This window comes from Heterodontus francisci, chromosome 10 (genome assembly GCF_036365525.1).
Source record: "Heterodontus francisci isolate sHetFra1 chromosome 10, sHetFra1.hap1, whole genome shotgun sequence".
Lineage (NCBI taxonomy): Eukaryota > Metazoa > Chordata > Chondrichthyes > Heterodontiformes > Heterodontidae > Heterodontus > Heterodontus francisci.
The window spans coordinates 21096747-21108884 of NC_090380.1; the positions used below are offsets into that span (position 1 = coordinate 21096747).

The 12138-nt window shown below is 58.1% G+C and overlaps 1 protein-coding gene across 3 annotated transcripts in view; it reads left to right on the forward strand.

Moving 5' to 3' along the window:
* The window catches only part of enox1 (ecto-NOX disulfide-thiol exchanger 1), a 377950-nt gene that overhangs the window by 314307 nt on the left and 51505 nt on the right, over positions 1-12138 (forward strand). The window lies entirely within an intron of this gene.

Sequence of the window (12138 nt, forward strand, 5' to 3'; positions counted from 1 at the left end):
CCAATCCCCCAGTCCACCCTCCTGTCTCAGACTGTTCAATCCCCCAGTCCACCCTCCTATCTCAGACTCTCCAATCCCCCAGTCCACCTTCCTGTCTCAGACTCCCCAATCCCCCAGTCCACCCTCCTGTCTCAGACTCTCCAATCCCCCAGTCCACCCTCCTGTCTCAGACTCTCCAATCCCCCAGCCCACCCTCCTGTCTCAGACTCTCCAATCCCCCAGCCCACCCTCCTGTCTCAGACTCTCCAATCCCCCAGTCCACCCTCCTGTATCAGACTCTCCAATCCCCCAGCCCACCCTCCTGTATCAGACTCTCCAACCCCCAGTCCACCCTCCTGTATCAGACTCTCCAATCCCCCAGTCCACCCTCCTGTCTCAGACTCTCCAATCCCCCAGCCCACCCTCCTGTATCAGACTCTCCAATCCCCCAGTCCACCCTCCTGTATCAGACTCTCCAATCCCCCAGTCCACCTTCCTATCTCAGACTCTCCAATCCCCCAGCCCACCCTCCTGTCTCAGACTCTCCAATCCCCCAGCCCACCCTCCTGTATCAGACTCTCCAATCCCCCAGCCCACCCTCCTGTCTCAGACTCTCCAATCCCCCAGCCCACCCTCCTGTCTCAGACTCGCCAATCCCCCAGTCCACTCTCCTGTCTCAGACTCTCCAATCCCCCAGTCCACCTTCCTATCTCAGACTCTCCAATCCCCCAGTCCACCCTCCTGTCTCAGACTCTCCAATCCCCCAGTCCACCTTCCTATCTCAGAATCTCCAATCCCCCAGTCCACCCTCCTGTCTCAGACTCTCCAATCCCCCAGTCCGCCCTCATGTATCAGACTCTCCAATCCCCCAGTCCACCTTCCTATCTCAGAATCTCCAATCCCCCAGCCCACCCTCCTGTCTCAGACTCTCCAATCCCCCAGTCCACCCTCCTGTCTCAGACTCTCCAATCCCCCAGTCCACCCTCCTGTCTCAGACTCTCCAATCCCCCAGTCCGCCCTCATGACTCAGACTCTCCAATCCCCCAGTCCACCCTCCTGTCTCAGACTCTCCAATCCCCCAGTCCGCCCTCATGTATCAGACTCTCCAATCCCCCAGTCCACCTTCCTATCTCAGACTCTCCAATCCTCCAACCCACCCTCCTGTCTCAGACTCTCCAATCCCCCAGCCCACCCTCCTGTCTCAGACTCTCCAATCCCCCAGTCCACCCTCCTATCTCAGACTCTACAATACCCCAGTCCGCCCTCATGTATCAGACTCTCCAATCCCCCAGTCTACCTTCCTATCTCAGACTCTCCAATCCCCCAACCCACCCTCCTGTCTCAGACTCTCCAATCCCCCAGTCCACCCTCCTATCTCAGACTCTCCAATCCCCCAGTCCGCCCTCATGTATCAGACTCTCCAATCCCCCAGTCCACCTTCCTATCTCAGACTCTCCAATCCCCCAACCCACCCTCCTGTCTCAGACTATCCAATCCCCCAGCCCACACTCCTGTCTCAGACTCTCCAATCCCCCAGTCCTCCCTCCTGTATCAGACTCTCCAATCCTCCAGCCCACCCTCCTGTCTCAGACTCTCCAATCCCCCAGCCCACCCTCCTGTCTCAGACTCTCAATCCCCAAGTCCACCTTCTATCTCAGACTCTCCAATCCCCCAGTCCACCTTCCTATCTCAGATTCTCCAATCCCCCAGTCCACCCTCCTGTCTCAGACTCTCCAATCCCCCAGTCCGCCCTCCTGTCTCAGACTCTCAATCCCCCAGTCCACCCTCCTGTCTCAGACTCTCCAATCCCCCAGTCCGCCCTCCTGTCTCAGACTCTCAATCCCCCGGTCCACCTTCCTATCTCAGACTCTCCAATCCCCCAGTCCGCCCTCCTGTCTCAGACTCTCCAATCCCCCAGTCCGCCCTCCTGTCTCAGACTCTCAATCCCCCAGTCCACCCTCCTGTCTAAGACTCTCCAATCCCCCAGTCCGCCCTCCTGTCTCAGACTCTCAATCCTCCTGTCCACCTTCTATCTCAGACTCTCCAATCCCCCAGTCCACATTCCTATCTCAGACTCTCCAATCCCCCAGTCCACCCTCCTGTCTCAGACTCTCCAATCCCCCAGTCCGCCCTCCTGTCTCAGACTCTCAATCCCCCGGTCCACCTTCTATCTCAGACTCTCCAATCCCCCAGTCCACCTTCCTATCTCAGATTCTCCAATCCCCCAGTCCGCCCTCCTGTCTCAGACTCTCCAATCTCCCAGTCAGCCCTCCTGTCTCAGACTCTCAATCCCCCAGTCCACCCTCCTGTCTCAGACTCTCAATCCCCAGTCCACCTTCTATCTCAGACTCTCCAATCCCCCAGTCCACCTTCCTATCTCAGATTCTCCAATCCCCCAGTCCGCCCTCCTGTCTCAGACTCTCCAATCCCCCAGTCCGCCCTCCTGTCTCAGACTCTCAATCCCCCGGTCCACCTTCTATCTCAGACTCTCCAATCCCCCAGTCCACCTTCCTATCTCAGACTCTCCAATCCCCCAGTCCACCTTCCTATCTCAGATTCTCCAATCCCCCAGTCCGCCCTCCTGTCTCAGACTCTCCAATCCCCCAGTCCGCCCTCCTGTCTCAGACTCTCAATCCCCCGGTCCACCTTCTATCTCAGACTCTCCAATCCCCCAGTCCACCTTCCTATCTCAGATTCTCCAATCCCCCAGTCCACCTTCCTATCTCAGACTCTCCAATCCCCCAGTCCACCCTCCTGTCTCAGACTCTCCAATCCCCCAGTCCACCTTCCTATCTCAGACTCTCCAATCCCCCAGTCCACCCTCCTGTCTCAGACTCTCCAATCCCCCAGTCCACCTTCCTATCTCAGACTCTCCATTCCCCCAGTCCGCCCTCCTGTCTCAGACTCTCCAATCTCCCAGTCAGCCCTCCTGTCTCAGACTCTCAATCCCCCAGTCCACCCTCCTGTCTCAGACTCTCAATCCCCCAGACCACCCTCCTGTCTCAGACTCTCCAATCCCCGCAGTCCGCCCTCCTGTCTCAGACTCTCCAATCCCCCAGTCCACCCTCCTGTCTCAGACTCTCCAATCCCCGCAGTCCGCCCTCCTGTCTCAGACTCTCCAATCCCCCAGTCCACCCTCCTGTCTCAGACTCTCCAATCCCCCAGTCCGCCCTCCTATCTCAGACTCTCCAATCCCCCAGTCCACCCTCCTGTCTTAGACTCTCCAATCCCCCAGCCCACCCTCCTGTCTCAGACTCTCCAATCCCCCAGTCCACCCTCCTGTCTCAGACTCCCAATCCCCCAGTCCACCCTCCTGTCTCAGACTCTCCAATCCCCCAGCCCACCCTCCTGTGTCAGACTCTCCAATCCCCCAGTCCACCCTCCTGTGTCAGACTCTCCAATCCCCCAGTCCACCCTCCTGTCTCAGACTCTCCAATCCCCCAGTCCACCCTCCTGTCTCAGACTGTTCAATCCCCCAGCCCACCCTCCTGTCTCAGACTCTCCAATCCCCCAGTCCACCCTCCTGCATCAGACTCTCCAATCCCCCAGTCCACCCTTCTGTCTCAGACTCTCCAATCCCCCAGTCCGCCCTGCTGTCTCAGACTGTCAATCCCCCAGTATGCCCTTCTGTCTCAGACTCTCCAATCCCCCAGTCCACCCTCCTGTCTCAGACTGTTCAATCCCCCGGTCCACCCTCCTGTCTCAGACTCTCCAATCCCCCAGTGCACCCTCCTGTCTCAGACTCTCCAATCCCCCAGTCCACCTTCCTATCTCAGACTCTCCAATCCCCAGTCCACACTCCTGTCTCAGACTGTTCAATCCCCCGGTCCACCCTCCTGTCTCAGACTCTCCAATCCCCCAGTCCACCCTCCTGTCTCAGACTCTCCAAGCCCCCAGCCCACCCTCCTGTCTCAGACTCTCCAATCCCCCAGTCCACCCTCCTGTGTCAGACTCTCCAATCCCCCAGTCCACCCTCCTGTCTCAGACTCTCCAATCCCCCAGCCAACCCTCCTGTCTCAGACTCTCCAATCCCCCAGTCCACCCTCCTGTATCAGACTCTCCAATCCCCCAGTCCACCCTCCTGTCTCAGACTCTCCAATCCCCCAGTCCACCCTCCTGTCTCAGACTCTTCAATCCCCCAGTCCACCTTCCTGTCTCAGACTCTCCAATCCCCCAGTCCACCTTCCTGTCTCAGACTTTCCAATCCCCCAGTCCACCCTCCTGTCTCAGACTCTCCAATCCCCCAGTCCACCCTCCTGTCTCAGACTCTCCAATCCCCCAGTCCACCTTCCTATCTCAGACTCTCCAATCCCCCAACCCACGCTCCTATCTCAGACTCTCCAATCCCCCAACCCACCCTCCTGTCTCAGACTCTCCAATCCCCCAACCCACCCTCCTGTCTCAGACTCTCCAATCCCCCAGTCCACCCTCCTGTATCAGACTCTCCAATCCCCCAGTCCACCTTCCTGTCTCAGACTCTCAATCCCCCAGTCCACCCTCCTGTATCAGACTCTCCAATCCCCCAGTCCACCTTCCTGTCTCAGACTCTCCAATCCCCCAGTCCACCTTCCTATCTCAGACTCTCCAATCCCCCAACCCACGCTCCTATCTCAGACTCTCCAATCCCCCAACCCACCCTCCTGTCTCAGACTCTCCAATCCCCCAACCCACCCTCCTGTCTCAGACTCTCCAATCCCCCAGTCCACCCTCCTGTATCAGACTCTCCAATCCCCCAGCCCACCCTCCTGTCTCAGACTCTCCAATCCCCCAGTCCACCCTCCTGTATCAGACTCTCCAATCCTCCAGCCCACCCTCCTGTCTCAGACTCTGCAATCCCCCAGCCCACCCTCCTGTCTCAGACTCTCAATCCCCCAGTCCACCTTCTATCACAGACTCTCCAATCCCCCAGTCCACCCTCCTGTCTCAGACTCTCCAATCCCCCAGTCCACCCTCCTGTCTCAGACTCTCAATCCCCCAGTCCACCTTCTATCTCAGACTCTCAATCCCCCAGTCCACCCTCCTGTCTCAGACTCTCCATTCCCCCAGTCCACCTTCCTATCTCAGACTCTCCAATCCCCCAGTCCACCCTCCTGTCTCAGACTCTCAATCCCCCAGTCCACCTTCTATCTCAGATTCTCCAATCCCCCAGTCAGCCCTCCTGTCTCAGACTCTCAATCCCCCAGTCCACCTTCTATCTCAGACTCTCAATCCCCCAGTCCACCCTCCTGTCTCAGACTCTCCAATCCCCCAGTCCACCCTCCTGTCTCAGACTCTCCAATCCCCCAGTCCACCCTCCTGTCTCAGACTCTCCATTCCCCCAGTCCACCTTCCTATCTCAGACTCTCCAATCCCCCAGTCCACCTTCCTGTCTCAGACTCTCCAATCCCCCAGTCCACCTTCCTATCTCAGACTCTCCAATCCCCCAGTCCACCTTCTATCTCAGACTCTCCAATCCCCCAGTCCACCTTCTATCTTAGACTCTCCAATCCCCCAGTCCACCTTCTATCTCAGACTCTCCAATCCCCCAGTCCACCCTCCTATCTCAGATTCTCCAATCCCCCAGTCCGCCCTCCTGTCTCAGACTCTCCAATCTCCCAGTCAGCCCTCCTGTCTCAGACTCTCAATCCCCCAGTCCACCCTCCTGTCTCAGACTCTCCAATCCCCGCAGTCCGCCCTCCTGTCTCAGACTCTCCAATCCCCCAGTCCACCTTCTATCTCAGACTCTCCAATCCCCCAGTCCACCTTCTATCTCAGACTCTCCAATCCCCCAGTCCACCCTCCTATCTCAGATTCTCCAATCCCCCAGTCCACCCTCCTGTATCAGACTCTCCAATCCCCCAGCCCACCCTCCTGTCTCAGACTCTCCAATCCCCCAGCCCACCCTCCTGTCTCAGACTCCAATCCCCCAGTCCACCCTCCTGTCTCAGACTCCCAATCCCCCAGTCCACCTTCCTATCTCAGACTCTCCAATCCCCCAGTCCACCCTCCTGTATCAGACTCTCCAATCCCCCAGCCCACCCTCCTGTCTCAGACTCTCCAATCCCCCAGCCCACCCTCCTGTCTCAGACTCTCCAATCCCCCAGTCCGCCCTCCTGTCTCAGACTCTCCAATCCCCCAGTCCACCTTCCTATCTCAGACTCTCCAATCCCCCAACCCACGCTCCTATCTGAGACTCTCCAATCCACCAACCCACCCTCCTGTCTCAGACTCTCCAATCCCCCAACCCACCCTCCTGTCTCAGACTCTCCAATCCCCCAGTCCACCCTCCTGTCTCAGACTCCCAATCCCCCAGTCCACCCTCCTGTCTCAGACTCTCCAATCCCCCAGCCCACCCTCCTGTGTCAGACTCTCCAATCCCCCAGTCCACCCTCCTGTGTCAGACTCTCCAATCCCCCAGTCCACCCTCCTGTCTCAGACTCTCCAATCCCCCAGTCCACCCTCCTGTCTCAGACTGTTCAATCCCCCAGCCCACCCTCCTGTCTCAGACTCTCCAATCCCCCAGTCCACCCTCCTGTATCAGACTCTCCAATCCCCCAGTCCACCCTTCTGTCTCAGACTCTCCAATCCCCCAGTCCGCCCTGCTGTCTCAGACTGTCAATCCCCCAGTCTGCCCTTCTGTCTCAGACTCTCCAATCCCCCAGTCCACCCTCCTGTCTCAGACTGTTCAATCCCCCGGTCCACCCTCCTGTCTCAGACTCTCCAATCCCCCAGTCCACCTTCCGATCTCAGACTCTCCAATCCCCCAGTCCACCCTCCTGTCTCAGACTGTTCAATCCCCCGGTCCACCCTCCTGTCTCAGACTCTCCAATCCCCCAGTCCACCCTCCTGTCTCAGACTCTCCAAGCCCCCAGCCCACCCTCCTGTCTCAGACTCTCCAATCCCCCAGTCCACCCTCCTGTGTCAGACTCTCCAATCCCCCAGCCCACCCTCCTGTCTCAGACTCTCCAAGCCCCCAGTCCACCCTCCTGTCTCAGACTCTCCAATCCCCCAGCCCACCCTCCTGTCTCAGACTCTCAAATCCCCCAGTCCACCCTCCTGTCTCAGACTCTCCAATCCCCCAGTCCACCCTCCTGTCTCAGACTCTCCAATCCCCCAGTCCACCCTCCTGTGTCAGACTCTCCAATCCCCCAGTCCACCTTCCTGTCTCAGACTTTCCAATCCCCCAGTCCACCCTCCTGTCTCAGACTCTCCAATCCCCCAGTCCACCCTCCTGTGTCAGACTCTCCAATCCCCCAGTCCACCCTCCTGTGTCAGACTCTCCAATCCCCCAGTCCACCTTCCTATCTCAGACTCTCCAATCCCCCAACCCACGCTCCTATCTCAGACTCTCCAATCCCCCAACCCACCCTCCTGTCTCAGACTCTCCAATCCCCCAACCCACCCTCCTGTCTCAGACTCTCCAATCCCCCAGTCCACCCTCCTGTATCAGACTCTCCAATCCCCCAGTCCACCTTCCTGTCTCCGACTCTCAATCCCCCAGTCCACCTTCCTGTCTCAGACTCTCCAATCCCCCAGTCCACCTTCCTATCTCAGACTCTCCAATCCCCCAGCCCACCCTCCTGTCTCAGACTCTCCAATCCCCCAGTCCACCCTCCTGTATCAGACTCTCCAATCCTCCAGCCCACCCTCCTGTCTCAGACTCTCCAATCCCCCAGCCCACCCTCCTGTCTCAGACTCTCAATCCCCCAGTCCACCTTCTATCACAGACTCTCCAATCCCCCAGTCCACCCTCCTGTCTCAGACTCTCCAATCCCCCAGTCCACCCTCCTGTCTCAGACTCTCAATCCCCCAGTCCACCTTCTATCTCAGACTCTCAATCCCCCAGTCCACCCTCCTGTCTCAGACTCTCCATTCCCCCAGTCCACCTTCCTATCTCAGACTCTCCAATCCCCCAGTCCACCCTCCTGTCTCAGACTCTCAATCCCCCAGTCCACCTTCTATCTCAGATTCTCCAATCCCCCAGTCAGCCCTCCTGTCTCAGACTCTCAATCCCCCAGTCCACCTTCTATCTCAGACTCTCAATCCCCCAGTCCACCCTCCTGTCTCAGACTCTCCAATCCCCCAGTCCACCCTCCTGTCTCAGACTCTCCAATCCCCCAGTCCACCCTCCTGTCTCAGACTCTCCATTCCCCCAGTCCACCTTCCTATCTCAGACTCTCCAATCCCCCAGTCCACCTTCCTGTCTCAGACTCTCCAATCCCCCAGTCCACCTTCCTATCTCAGACTCTCCAATCCCCCAGTCCACCTTCTATCTCAGACTCTCCAATCCCCCAGTCCACCTTCTATCTCAGACTCTCCAATCCCCCAGTCCACCTTCTATCTCAGACTCTCCAATCTCCCAGTCCACCCTCCTGTCTCAGACTCTCCAGTCCCCCAGCCCACCCTCCTGTCTCAGACTCGCCAATCCCCCAGTCCACCCTCCTGTCTCAGACTCTCCATTCCCCCAGTCCACCTTCCTATCTCAGACTCTCCAATCCCCCAGTCCACCTTCCTGTCTCAGACTCTCCAATCCCCCAGTCCACCTTCCTATCTCAGACTCTCCAATCCCCCAGTCCACCTTCTATCTCAGACTCTCCAATCCCCCAGTCCACCTTCTATCTCAGACTCTCCAATCCCCCAGTCCACCTTCTATCTCAGACTCTCCAATCCCCCAGTCCACCCTCCTGTCTCAGACTCTCCAATCCCCCAGCCCACCCTCCTGTCTCAGACTCGCCAATCCCCCAGTCCACCCTCCTGTCTCAGACTCTCCAATCCCCCAGCCCACCCTCCTGTCTCAGACTCGCCAATCCCCCAGTCCACCCTCCTGTCTCAGACTCTCCAATCCCCCAGCCCATCCTCTTGTCTCAGACTCTCCAATCCCCCAGCCCATCCTCCTGTCTCAGAGTCTCCAATCCCCCAGTCCACCTTCCTATCTCAGACTCTCCAATCCCCCAGTCCACCCTCTTGTCTCAGACTCTCCAATCCCCCAGTCCACCCTCTTGTCTCAGACTCTCCAATCCCCCAGTCCACCTTCCTATCTCAGACTCTCCAATCCCCCAGTCCACCTTCCTATCTCAGACTCTCCAATCCCCCAGTCCACCCTCTTGTCTCAGACTCTCCAATCCCCCAGCCCATCCTCCTGTCTCAGACTCTCCAATCCCCCAGTCCACCTTCCTATCTCAGACTCTCCAATCCCCCAGTCCGCCCTCCTGTCTCAGACTCTCAATCCCCCAGTCCACCTTCTATCTCAGACTCTCCAATCCCCCAGTCCACCTTCCTATCTCAGATTCTCCAAGCCCCCAGTCCACCTTGCTATCTCAGACTCTCCAATCCCCCAGTCCACCCTCCTGTCTCAGACTCTCCAATCCCCCAGCCCACCCTCCTGTCTCAGACTCCCAATCCCCCATTCCACCTTCCTATCTCAGACTCTCCAATCCCCCAGCCCACCCTCCTGTCTCAGACTCTCCAATCCTCCAGTCCACCCTCCTGTGTCAGACTCTCCAATCCCCCAGTCCACCCTCCTGTCTCAGACTCTCCAATCCCCCAGTCCACCCTCCTGTCTCAGACTCTCCAATCCCCCAGCCCACCCTCCTGTCTCAGACTCCCAATCCCCCATTCCACCTTCCTATCTCAGACTCTCCAATCCCCCAGCCCACCCTCCTGTCTCAGACTCTCCAATCCCCCAGTCCACCCTCCTGTGTCAGACTCTCCAATCCCCCAGTCCGCCCTCCTGTCTCAGACTCTCCAATCCCCCAGTCCACCCTCCTGTCTCAGTCTCTCCAATCCCCAAGTCCACTCTCCTGTCTAAGTCTCTCCAATCCCCCAGTCCACCCTCTTGTCTCAGACTCTCCAATCCCCCAGTCCGCCCTCCTATCTCAGACTCTCCAATCCCCCAGTCCACCCTCCTGTCTCAGTCTCTCCAATCCCCAAGTCCACTCTGCTGTCTAAGACTCTCCAATCCCCCAGTCCACCCTCCTGTCTCAGACTCTCCAATCCCCCAGTCCACCCTCCTGTCTCAGTCTCTCCAATCCCCAAGTCCACTCTCCTGTCTAAGACTCTCCAATCCCCCAGTCCACCCTCTTGTCTCAGACTCTCCAATCCCCCAGTCCACCCTCCTGTCTCAGACTCTCCAATCCCCCAGTCCACCCTCCTGTCTCAGACTCTCAATCTCCCAGTCCACCCTCCTGTCTCAGACTCTCCAATCCCCCAGTCCACCCTCCTGTCTCAGACTCTCAATCCCCCAGTCCACCCTCCTGTCTCAGACTCTCAATCCCCCAGTCCACCTTCTTGTCTCAGACTCTCCAATCCCCCAGCCCACCCTCCTGTCTCAGACTCTCCAATCCCCCAGTCCACCTTCCTATCTCAGACTCTCCAATCCCCAAGTCCACTCTCCTGTCTAAGACTTTCCTATCCCCCAGTCCACCCTCCTGTCTCAGACTCTCCAATCCCCCAGTCCACCCTCCTGTCTCAGTCTCTCCAATCCCCCAGTCCGCCCTCCTGTCTCAGACTCTCCAATCCCCCAGCCCACCCTCCTGTCTCTGACTCTCCAATCCCCCAGTCCACCCTCATGTATCAGACTCTCCAATCCCCCAGCCCACCCTCCTGTCTCTGACTCTCCAATCCCCCAGTCCACCCTCCTGTCTCAGACTCTCCAATCCCCCAGTCCACCCTCATGTATCAGACTCTCCAATCCCCCAGTCCACCTTCCTATCTCAGACGCTCCAATCCCCCAGCCCACCCTCCTGTCTCAGACTCTCCAATCCCCCAGTCCACCCTCCTGTCTCAGACTCTCCAATCCCCCAGTCCACCCTCCTGTCTCAGACTCTCCAATCCCCCAGTCCACCCTCATGTATCAGACTCTCCAATCCCCCAGTCCACCTTCCTATCTCAGACTCTCCAATCCCCCAACCCACCCTCCTGTATCAGACTCTCCAATCCCCCAGTCCACCTTCCTATCTCAGACTCTCCAATCCCCCAGTCCACCCTCCTGTCTTAGACTCTCCAATCCCCCAGTCCTCCCTCCTGTCTCAGACTCTCCAATCCCCCAGTCCGCCCTCATGTATCAGACTCTCCAATCCCCCAGACCACCCTCCTGTCTCAGACTATCAATCCCCCAGTCCACCCTCCTGTCTCAGACTCTCCAATCCCCCAGTCCACCCTCCTGTCTCAGACTCTCCAATCCCCCAGTCCGCCCTCATGTATCAGACTCTACAATCCCCCAGTCCACCCTCCTGTCTCAGACTCTCCAATCCCCCAGTCCGCCCTCATGTATCAGACTCTCCAATCCCCCAGTCCACCCTCCTGTCTCAGACTCTCCAATCCCCCAGTCCGCCCTCATGTATCAGACTCTCCAATCCCCCAGTCCACCTTCCTGTCTCAGACTCTCCACTCCCCCAGTCCACCTTCTATCTCAGACTCTCAATCCCCCAGTCCACCCTCCTGTCTCAGACTCTCCAATCCCCCAGTCCACCCTCCTGTCTCAGACTCTCCAATCCCCCAGTCCACCCTCCTGTCTCAGACTCTCCATTCCCCCAGTCCACCTTCCTATCTCAGACTCTCCAATCCCCCAGTCCACCTTCCTGTCTCAGACTCTCCAATCCCCCAGTCCACCTTCCTATCTCAGACTCTCCAATCCCCCAGTCCACCTTCTATCTCAGACTCTCCAATCCCCCAGTCCACCTTCTATCTCAGACTCTCCAATCCCCCAGTCCACCTTCTATCTCAGACTCTCCAATCCCCCAGTCCACCCTCCTGTCTCAGACTCTCCAATCCCCCAGCCCACCCTCCTGTCTCAGACTCGCCAATCCCCCAGTCCACCCTCCTGTCTCAGACTCTCCATTCCCCCAGTCCACCTTCCTATCTCAGACTCTCCAATCCCCCAGTCCACCTTCCTGTCTCAGACTCTCCAATCCCCCAGTCCACCTTCCTATCTCAGACTCTCCAATCCCCCAGTCCACCTTCTATCTCAGACTCTCCAATCCCCCAGTCCACCTTCTATCTCAGACTCTCCAATCCCCCAGTCCACCTTCTATCTCAGACTCTCCAATCCCCCAGTCCACCCTCCTGTCTCAGACTCTCCAATCCCCCAGCCCACCCTCCTGTCTCAGACTCGCCAATCCCCCAGTCCACCCTCCTGTCTCAGACTCTCCAATCCCCCAGCCCACCCTCCTGTCTCAGACT